This window comes from Ovis canadensis, chromosome 6 (assembly GCF_042477335.2).
Source record: "Ovis canadensis isolate MfBH-ARS-UI-01 breed Bighorn chromosome 6, ARS-UI_OviCan_v2, whole genome shotgun sequence".
Classification (NCBI taxonomy): Eukaryota; Metazoa; Chordata; class Mammalia; order Artiodactyla; family Bovidae; genus Ovis; species Ovis canadensis.
In genome coordinates, this window is record NC_091250.1 from 59318637 (window position 1) to 59329495 (window position 10859).

A 10859-nucleotide genomic window follows, 5' to 3' on the forward strand; every position below is an offset into this window, starting at 1 on the left:
TCTCCCACCTCCTCTCCCTCCTCTAGTCAGTAACACTTCTTACCTGCTCTCTCAAAGCTAGCCCTGTACGCCAGCTGTTGTACTGTACTACTGTACTTTTCAAGGTACTGTACTGTAAGATTAAAAATATTCTCTTCATTGTGTTCATTTCTTATGTATTGTTTATGTGAAGAGTATGATAAACTTATTATAGTACTAATAGGCGATTGTGTTAGTTGTGTACATGGCTAACTTTATTGGGCTTACAAAAAAATTGGACTTATGAATGCTCTCTCGGAAGAGAACTCATTTGTACTGCCAGACTTACTGTAAAAAATGAGCACCTATCAGACATCAGGGAGAAGTACTAGAAATCCAGAGCGCTAAGACACAATTTCTGGTCTCGAGTGGTTCCCAGTTTACAGCAAGGGACAGAGGGACCAGCACTCAAGACCCTGCAGTCAGTGCTGGGTTGAGGAGAAAAGTGCAATGGGTTTGCACACAACCCTTCAGCTGGAAAGTGAGGTCAGAAAGTAGGTAGGTTGGTTCATTTCACGTCTATCAAAACTTTCAAAGAGCCTCCCAGTGCTTACCAAAATAAACAAAAAAGCCTTCAGTGTTTTAGCTCAGTGGGTTTTATCTACTCTGGCAAACTCAGCTGAATTGTCCTGGCTGCCTCTCCGATACCTTCTGAGGCCATGGCACATACTGAGGTACAGGAGCAGCCCCTGGCACGGCACTGTGGATCTGGGATCACTGTCCATTATTAGTTTGCGAGGGCTGCTTTAACAAAGTATCACAAACACTGTGGCAGAAACAACAGAAATCTGTTGTCTCACAGTTCTGGAAGCTGGCAGTCTGAAATTCTGGTGTGAAGAGGTTTGGTTCCATCTAAGGGCGATGAGGGAAAATCTGTTCCATACCACTCTGCTAGTTTCTGCTGGTTTGCTGGCAATCTTTGATGTTCATAGCTTGTAGATCAGATATCATGCTGATCTCTGTCTTTATATTCACCTGGCATTCTTCCTGTCTGTGTTTGTCTCTGTGTCTAAATTTCCCCTTTTTATACCGAATCAGTCATATTGAAGGAGGGCACACCTTCACGCCCTCAACTCTTCTTGATCACTGGCAAAGACACTATCTCCAAATAAGGTCACAAACACAAGTACATAGGGGTTCAGTTTTAACATCTTTTGAGGGGACATAATTCAACTCATAACACTGCCTTACCATGACATTTACAGCTCTCAAAGAATTTCTCCCAAACTATCTTTTCAATCTTATTTCCTATTCCTCCCTATAAAAACACCTATTCTAGATAAACTGCTGTAAATGCCTTTGGAATACTTTGCCCCTAGATCTGATCATGGCTAACACATTCTTCTTCCAGCCTGATTGTTACACATTGAGTTACTCCCCTAACACATCATGTGACTTGGTTCTCTTTGAGGAAATTTTATTTTGATATTATTTATGTGTTTACTTATTTATAGTCTATCTATTGCCACTAGGTTGTATGCTATGTGAAGGTGAGCACTGTGCCTGTCAGGGTGACTACCATAGCCACACTGCCAAGTTCAGTGTCTGGCATGTAGTAGGTGCTGAGTATTAATATATCTGCAAGTGTAATGAAGACAGGCCATTTCAGTCTCTGTTATATATCTTTCTCTTACTTTGACCAGTCCTGTTTCATTAACCCAATGTAGGCGTTCTAGATTTTAAATAAATATATAGACTGGCGAGACCTAAATGACAATAACAAGAGATTCATCAGAACCAACAAAATGTCCAAAGAAAGAATAGCACTTCTATTAGATAGAAGGCAAACCAAATGAGCCTCTTTCCATGACTACAAATAGTAAAGAAAAAATTCAGTTGGAACTAAATTATAAATGTGAATATAGTAAAACAAGGAAACCACCATCACCAACAAACTCTCTAACGTAGAAAAATACTTCAAAGCACATGAAAGCTTATAGATCTTTGTTGTATTCACAATGCCAACGTTGGAAAGAACAGTGACAGAAAATATTTAACTTTGGATTATTTTGTTGTTGTTTTGTTGCCCAACCTGCTTTTGAACAACTTTCTTTTTTTTCCCACGTGCATTCAGCCTTAGTGCTGTTGTGTATATGTGTGTGGTTTGGGGTTCGTTTTTCTGTTTGTTGGTTTGGCTTTTTTTTTTCTTACTAAGGACATACAAAAGCAACTTATTAAATCATTAAATGATAGCAATTGTTACTATTTATTATTATTTGTCTTCACAATATATGTATATATGTGGGAGGTGGAAAAGGAACACCATTTTAAACATGAGAAAATGCATAAAGGTATCTAAGGTTAGACAGGGCTAGAGTGAGAGTCCAAAGAGCACCTTCTTTCCCTGTCTACAACGTCGCTTTAGATTTGTTCGTTCAGTCACAATCCAGAGCCAAACTCTTTCGGGACAGAGCGCCTAGGGTCCCGTTTCACCTGTCTCTCTCAGACTCTCACTGCCAAGCTGTAAGGTTAACTGGTGTGACTCAGCTGCCTGCTGTACTGCCAGTTGATAGAGTCACATGGCCAATCCCTCACAGGCAAGGAATGTCACCATTCCTAGGTTAATCACCTGTGTGTGGGCATAGCAAAAGGGCCCCAAAGGTAAAACTGCAGTCACACTGGCATAATTACTCAGCTGTTCTGTCCATGCGCTGTATAGCAAAAGACAGTGGGACACCAAAAAACAGAACTGACGTGACACAGAAAAACAAGCACGGTGGGAAATGCATCCTAAGAGGACAAAGACAAAACACTTGACTTGAGTCCGATTTTCAGGCAGACTGCTCATCAAAAGTGGCCATATTCGTTGTTACACAGAGGTGGAATATATTTTAGCTTTGGTGTGTGTGTGTAAAAAGTAGATGGTGGACTGTCTCGGATTACAAACTTGAGAATATGCTAAGCTCCTTTCTAGGGAAAAAAGGATAATGCATGTCCCTTCCACAAAACAAGACACCCATGGTTGAATATAAGCTACATGGGCAACAACATATTTATCATCCCCTCCCTGCCATCCATTTGCATCTCTCCTCTTAGCTTCTTGATGGCCTTTTGCATAATGGTGAGCATTGCATCGCTTACACATTTGAAACAGAAATATATACTTTTTTTAACATGCAAGTCTAATGGTTCCATTTGACAAAAGAAACCCCAGTGATCTATATTGCCTCTTAAATTGATCCAACATATTCTAGTATTCAGGCTGAGTTGCTTGCTAATAATATCCTACCAGAAAATGGAAACACAATAGCATTAGTAAATCAAACCAAAGGTGTGATTAAATGTGGGCTGAATATCAGGCATTTGTTTCGGTTCCACCAGCCTGACTCCATCACAGCCCCACTGGGGAGGACATGGTGTCATTTGCATGCTACAGCAAGGTGCATTATACAAATCATCCTAAATTATTGACCGCTGTGAGGAAACTGGCTGCTGGAATACAGCGTTCGTATATCAAAGGCAACCCCCCCCCCCCCGTGAGGACACGCCTTGATTTCTTATTTAAGATGATACACTTCGTTGCCTTATAGTACTAGCCCTTCCCCAAATCCAATCCTACTAACTTCCCTTCAGACTTTTTGAGGTTTAGCCACCATGGCAAACTGGCAGTAACTACTTGCTTAGCAACATTTATGCTTTCTGCATCTTTCTCAACACTATAGGCATTTCTCTATCACCCCCTTCCACAGAGTTCTGGGTTTTAAAACTAGTTTTTATTCTTATCTATAGCTTGAAATCACATGAGATCCAGTCATCTTTTTTGTGCTTGTTATCTTGGTATGAAGGATCATTCCCCCTCTTTTCACTTTTGAGTTTTGACTGGTTGGGTCAAGGATGCATCTGAATTCCGTGCTGCTGTGTTCTATTGAACCCCTCTCCATCAGTGCTCCATCCATATGCAAAGTGTCTGGACTCTCAGAAATAACACAAGAAATCCAGGTGCAGGTCTCAAAGTTTGAGAACTCATCATTTCTTTCTGTGGCAGAGTACCCTCCAATTCTTCCTGAGGATCCCTGTTTCAGAGCCTCACAGAAAGTCTGGATTCAGGGGGTAAATCATTTACTGACTGGGGTAAAATATATCTGCTTATTCATTTGTTCATCATATATATTTTGAGGTATGAAAAAATGTCCAGACATGTTTTAAGTGGCCAGTGCCAAAAGTTGATATAATTGTAATCGTATGTTTATGACCAGTCGTTATCCTGCAAACATGACCACCTCTATTTATTTGTTTAATTATTTTAGCTAAATAATAAGATGACTAGCACTCATGCTGAACCCATCACCTGTTTCCTTGTGTCTACCAATTTGCTTGGACCTAACCCTTTCCCTTCTGCTTCCACAAGACAATGACTACCTACAAAATTGTATTTCCTCGCTTTTTAAAATCATTTTTAAACAAAATATTGTTTAGTTTTGTTTTTGAATTTTGTAAAAAGAGCACCATATGCTCTTCCAGGATGTCATTTTTTTTCACTTAGAATTATGTTACTGAGGTTTATTTTTCTAGCTGCACGTACAGTTGATTCTCATTATTTGCCATACTTATGTTCTGTTAAGTCACTCTGAATACTGAATTAGCCAATATTGAATGATTGCTCCTAGCAGAAATACAGAGTTCAGTTTTTAGGAGCCTTTGGTTACAACATTTTTGTTAACCGATTAATATCTAATCTTGTTTTGTATTTATTTTTGTTTTATGACAGCTATTTAACATATCCTGCTGATTCTTTAACACTGACCTCAGAGCCAACAGGACCATAACTCACGCCTGGTCAAAGCTTATATAAAATATGCATTTTCTCTGTAAGTCATACAACCACCTTCTTGCACTTAGGACCATTTGTAAGAACTTTGACAGCTATACTTGGAGGCCTTTTAAACAGCAAAATCATCAAAAGATGTACAAAAGTGAGAAAACTATGGCACTGAACAGACTGTGAAAAGGATATACATTTCCAGAATGAGAACTGAAACAAGAAGGCAGAGTATTTTGTGTATCAGGCAACTCAAATTTCTTACTCTATGTGTCCAAAAGTGACCCCAAAAGTGCCACTTGTATTTCTTTTGGGGCTATACAGACAAATTTTAGCAAGGTGGGAACATGCAATTATTGAATCAGAGAATAACAAAGGTTGGCTGTGGTTATCTTTCAGCCATTTTTATTGCTGTATAATACTTCATCTTGTAAATATAACCCCATTTTAAAGAACTACCCTTTTGTTAATGAACATTTGAGATGTTAGTAAGAGATTTTTAAATAAGTTTAAAGTTTTCCTTCCTTGTACATGAATTGATCATGCTATTGAAATGATTGTGCAGTGGAAAGTACTGTTTTCATGTAAATACAATGTTCTATACTTACATGGCAAAATGCTGACAGCTATCTGATATCAGTCTAATTATTTACTATGTGTCTTTAACACTTGACTTTGTAACAAAAACAGAGATGCCTTAGATGCAGTGCAACTCTTATCACAGTTTCTTAAGATAAATGTGTATTCTATGTTAAAAATATGTGTGTGCACTGTGATAAACTCTGAAAACAGAATTAAAAGGATGATCATTGTCCTCCATGATTTCCAAATCTGTGACAGGTGACATAAAATTGTAAATAATAGTATAAATAGCCAAAGTAGAATAAGGACTCCAAAATTGAGTACCAAGAATGTTGATCTCTGCATCAAACTATCAGATAAAGCTTCCAGGAGGAGGTGGAGATGATGTTGATATTTGAAACCTGATGATATCTACACTAGGATCCTTTCATGACACTTTCCAATGGAAAATTTGCAAAATATCTGGGCCTCTTTATTTCTTGTCTTATTTGAAATACAGAGAGACTAGGTTTGGTCTTTACACATGATCTTTTCCCTCAGTTTCATATAGTCTTCTCTGTTTACAGTAAATAAGGGCTTTGTATGCTGTGAGCTGGTTTTAGCTGTGGTATGTTTTGATGAAATAGAATTTATCCTCCACTGTGCTGCCGTAATCTTTGGTTACGTGTGTATTCCATTTGTGCTACTTCAGAATTTCATGTTTCAAATATGATTGGCCCCTCTTGTCTTAATAGTGTCAATTCCTTTTCACAGGCACCCAAACCTTGTCAGTATGAGCTAATGCTTTCAACGTGCAGTTCTCAAACCAACCCTTGTTAGAAAAAAAATCATTCTTCACTCTCATGCTATCGTTTCCCTGGTGGCTCAGCAGTAAAGAATTCGCCTGCTAATACAGGAGAGTTGGGTTTGATCCCTGGGTCAGGAAGATCCCCTGGAGAAGGGGATGGCAACCCACTTCAGCATTTTTGCTTGGGAAATCCCATGGACAGAGGAGCCTGGCAGGCTACAGTCCATGGGGTCGCAGTCACAAAAGTCGGATGCAGCTAAACAAAACCGTCATCCCAGACCTAACGAGTCAGAACTTCCTAGGGTGGGTTCCTATGGTCTGCAATTAAAGAAATCTTTCAAGTGATTCCAGTGCATACTCAAGTTTGAAAACAAGTGCGAAAGGGTATCTTTACTGATTTAACCTGTCCCTAAACATCAGATTTTGTCAGGACTGTGAATTGATCAAAGAATGTTTTCTGGCTGTATCTGAAATAAGGACTTAGGGTAAGAATTAAGAAAGAAAGTGATCAGAAGATTCTAAGTTGCAAATGACAAGAGGTAGGGTGTAAATGCATTACACGGGTTAGAATTGAGAAAGCACTTACATAAATGAAGAAACATCCCATTGTAGCCAAACCCACATGTCAGTACCTGGAAGCAGCACTTAAGTCTGTTTCTTTAGATCCACCCAAATGGATTTATAGATCCATGGTACAAGTGTCTATGCTCATTCTATATAAAATATGATCCACCATTCAGCAATAGTGAAGTCATCCGGGAACTTGAACAACTAAAGAATCTCGGCACTCTATCCCAGACTCATTGAATGAAATCTGCTTCAAATAAAATCCCCAAATGACCAGTTGCCCATGAAGTTTTGAGAAGCGTTGGTCTAATCTTTTGTGCAGTGGGATATGGTGCATATTGCTTCTTAATTTTGAGTTGATGAAAGAATGAATAAAACTGCCATAAGTCATGTGGCCTTTAGATATTAGACAGAAACACAGTTAGTAAAAGTAAGCACTTGTCTAGCACCTGTGTGCTGAGCCTCATTTACACATGTTGTTGTTCAGTTATTGAGTCATGTCTGACACTTTGCGGCCCCATGGACTTCAGCACACCATGTATATATACAATGGAATATTAGTCTTAGAGCAAAATAATGCCATTTTCAGCAGCATGGGTGGACCTAGAAATTGTTATACTGAGTCAAGTAAGTCAGACAGAAAAAGACAAATACCATATGATATTGCTTATATGTAGAATCTAAACATGGTACAAATGAACTTATTTACAAAACAGAAATAGAGTCACAGATGTTTAAAACAAACAAACAAACAAAAAAGCAAACTTATGGTTACCAGGGGGGAAAGAAGAAGGAGGAGGGATAAATTGGGAAATTGGGATGGACATATACACACTGCTATATATGAAATAGATAAGTAATAAGGATCTCCTGTATAGTACAGGGAATTCTACTTAATATTCTGAAATGACCTACACAGGAAAATACTCTAAAAAAAAAGAGTATATATATATATATATATATATATATATATATATATGCATGTATGTACATGTATAACAGATTCACTTTGGTGTACAGCAGAAACACAATATTGTAAATCAACTATATGCCAATAAAAATTTAAATAAATAAATAGCTAGTATGTTAGATACATTGATTCATTTAAGCCTTATAGCAACCCTATAAAGTAGGTATTGCTATATCCACATTTTATACATAGAAGGTGGGTCACTTATTCAAGGATATTTATTTAATAAGGGAGAGAATTACATTCTAAATTTCACTGAGTTGGCCCTTCACCTTGTAATATTCCTAAGACTCTCTCCAGTGATTCTCAAATGAACAAAGAGTTACAATGCACTTGATTAGATTAAGCAGCTGTGCTGGTTTTCTAGAATCTCATAATCAGACTACGGACAATGGGACAGTTTATGTCCAGCTGGAATCTTTTCCCCACAATCTTCATTATTTCTTTTAGAGAGAGACTTCTGGACTCTTAGGCTACCTAAGTTTCCTGACAGTTAAATCTAGGATAAAGACCTGGGCCCGTTATGGATCAGCTGATTCTGGGTTCTCTTGGTGTCTCCCTATCTAGAAAGAAACTTTATCTCTTTCAAATAAACCCAGAGAAAAGGGCTTGTCTCTATTTTGTAACACCTAGGGTTTTCTAGCCTTACTCAGTGCAGAGGGTTAAATTTTGCATCTTAGGAAACACATTCTTGCTAGACATCTGAACTGCCTCCTTCAATCTACCCATTGTCACCAATTAACAAAGATAGTTTGGTCTATACTTCATTTAATATAGCTGATGTCTTAGTATGTTTTGGAATCAAGCATGGATTCTTTTCCCTCTTCAAAACCATTAGGATGCACACACCAAGGGAAGCAAGACTGCCTTTTCAGAACTTTCATAGCAAAATTACTCAGTAACTATAATAGCTATAAGTATAATCTAATTAAACTGCCTCCATACAATGAAGAATTTAGACTTCTGTGACATTGTACAAGCTCCACATTTTCCATTTGGAAAAATCTTGCTCCTCTTTTGAGATAAGCTCATCTTTCCAGAAGATCCCTTTGTCCTATAGCTTTCCATGGCCTCTCCAGAGATCACTTGTTTTCGCTTATCCTCTTCTTCTCAATGACCCTTCTGGATACCTGTATTATAATATTCACTCCCAGGAAAAAAGGCCGTGAGGACAGGGGCTACTTACTCTTCTTTGAAAATAGCTAATACAGTTATGCCTGGACACACAGTAGATGAAATAGATACTCATTCAGTGAGTAAATGGATGAAGAGCTTGGACTTGCAAGGTGAACCTATTTTGGAATTAAATGTGGATTAGTGCGATCTTTGCACACAAAATAAGAATTATCATAGAGATTCATAAAGAATAGCTACTGGAGTTGGTTAAAAGCCCAACACCAAATTGAAATATAATTGTGTTATTTTAGAATACTTACAGAAAATATGGTGATTTATAGACTAGAATTTTGGAACAGCATCAGACTGATAAATTTAAGCCTTTTAGCCCAATAAGCACATTCACAGGAGAGAGAATACACAGCTACAGGGACAACAAGTCAATCTACCCTTGCTCTGCAGCTTAGTGGGTGTCTTTAGGGAACTTGCAGCTGTGTCCAGGTAACACTTGGCCTCCATGTGGCCTGATGGGAAGGTACACTTACACACTTGGGAAAAAACAGCTCCCAGGAGAATCTGAGTATTTTCCACAGTTTCTCCTCCTCCTTCTGATCTGTTTTGCCTTGAACTTACACAATCAAGGGAGAGTTGGCTATGCAAAGCCCTTTCTGAATTATCACAAATTTCAAATTGGAAGGATCTGAATTAATGATGTTTTTACCCAACTGCATTCCACTTCAGCTCTTCCAGATAAAATGTGCTATGGAAAATTTGGAGGCAGTCCAGAAGACAGCAACTAAAATGATGAAAGGTTTGACGAATATCCCCTCCGAGGAAAGGCTAAAAGAGTTTATTTAGCCCACAGAAAGGAAGGCTGAATAAGGAATTAATAATAGTTCTCAAATATATGAAGAAGTGTGTGAGTGACAAGAAGCAGATTCCCTTTCTTCTAATGAGCCCAGAACAAGAGGAAAATGGCTCGAGACAGGGGAAAACCACGTGTCATCCTGAGAAAGCCTTCCTGGCTCTACAAGACTCGGAACACCGACACCTTAGGGACTGCTCCAGTGGATGTCTTATGAACAACCTAAACATTTACCTTTTTCCACGGACTCGTGTTAAGTCTTCCTGAATGCAGGTGGCGTAGACTAAGTGACTTCTCGGCGTCCCCTCTAACCTGGTGATTCCATCTGATGAAAGGTCATTTGCTTGAATTGATTAGAAAGTTAAAATTGCACTGCTGGATCAGTGGATTCATACTGCAAAAGAGAACCTTTCAGTTCCGAATGGCCAGTTTGAATTTCATCCTGTTGGCAGCAACCCAAAGTTATACCACACTGCCAGCAGAGCCAGGCACACTGCACTATCCAAAGGAATAAGCTTTGTTGGCATTGCACTGAGAGTGTTCTATCTTGCCTTTGAAAAAAAATGTTTCAGGGCTGCATGAACAACCAAGCCACAGCATCTTTTAGGTTTACCTCAGGTACTAAAACAGCAAAGCCTCTACAAAAAAGCATTGTGTCAGAGGAAACAAGATGCTCGAGGCTTTAACCCCAAGGACTCTAAAGGCTCTGAAACAAATATGATAGGATCACAATGGGGGTTCCTAGAACATGAGTGTCAAAGATATATGTGAGGGACTTGCAGTCTCCATATTGTCATCTAAAAGACAAGACAGTCACAAACAAGGGATCCTAAAGAGCTACTCTAGTAAACCTTCCTGAGAAATTCAAGTAGTCTCCTAGACCTGAAATCAAGGTGACAGTCTGGACTCCCGTCTTCCTTTCCACAACTCCCTCCCAAATCCATATCCAGTTACTCACCTAGCCCTCGACTTCTTTATTCTAAACATCTCTTGTGCATAGCCCTTTTTACATCTTTATCACTACCCTCTAATGCATCTTCTTTCCAAGCATCAACTATAGCCTTAAAGAAACCTCCTCACCAGTCTTTGCCTCTTTCACCCCACCAATCACTCTATTCACAGTAGCCAGAATTTTTAAATTGCAGACCTAATCATATCTCGTACCTGCTTGGGGGTTCTAGATGAGTCTCCTGAA

The 10859-nt window shown here is 38.8% G+C and overlaps 1 long non-coding RNA gene across 1 annotated transcript in view; it reads right to left on the reverse strand.

The window, feature by feature from the left end:
• LOC138442445 (uncharacterized) overlaps positions 1-10087 on the reverse strand; it is a 176420-nt gene extending 166333 nt beyond the window's left edge. Inside the window, exon 1 of the long non-coding RNA XR_011257683.1 lies at positions 9899-10087. This is a non-coding gene — a long non-coding RNA (uncharacterized lncRNA). The remainder of the gene's footprint in view (positions 1-9898) is intronic.
• Positions 10088-10859: the final 772 nt, after the last annotated feature.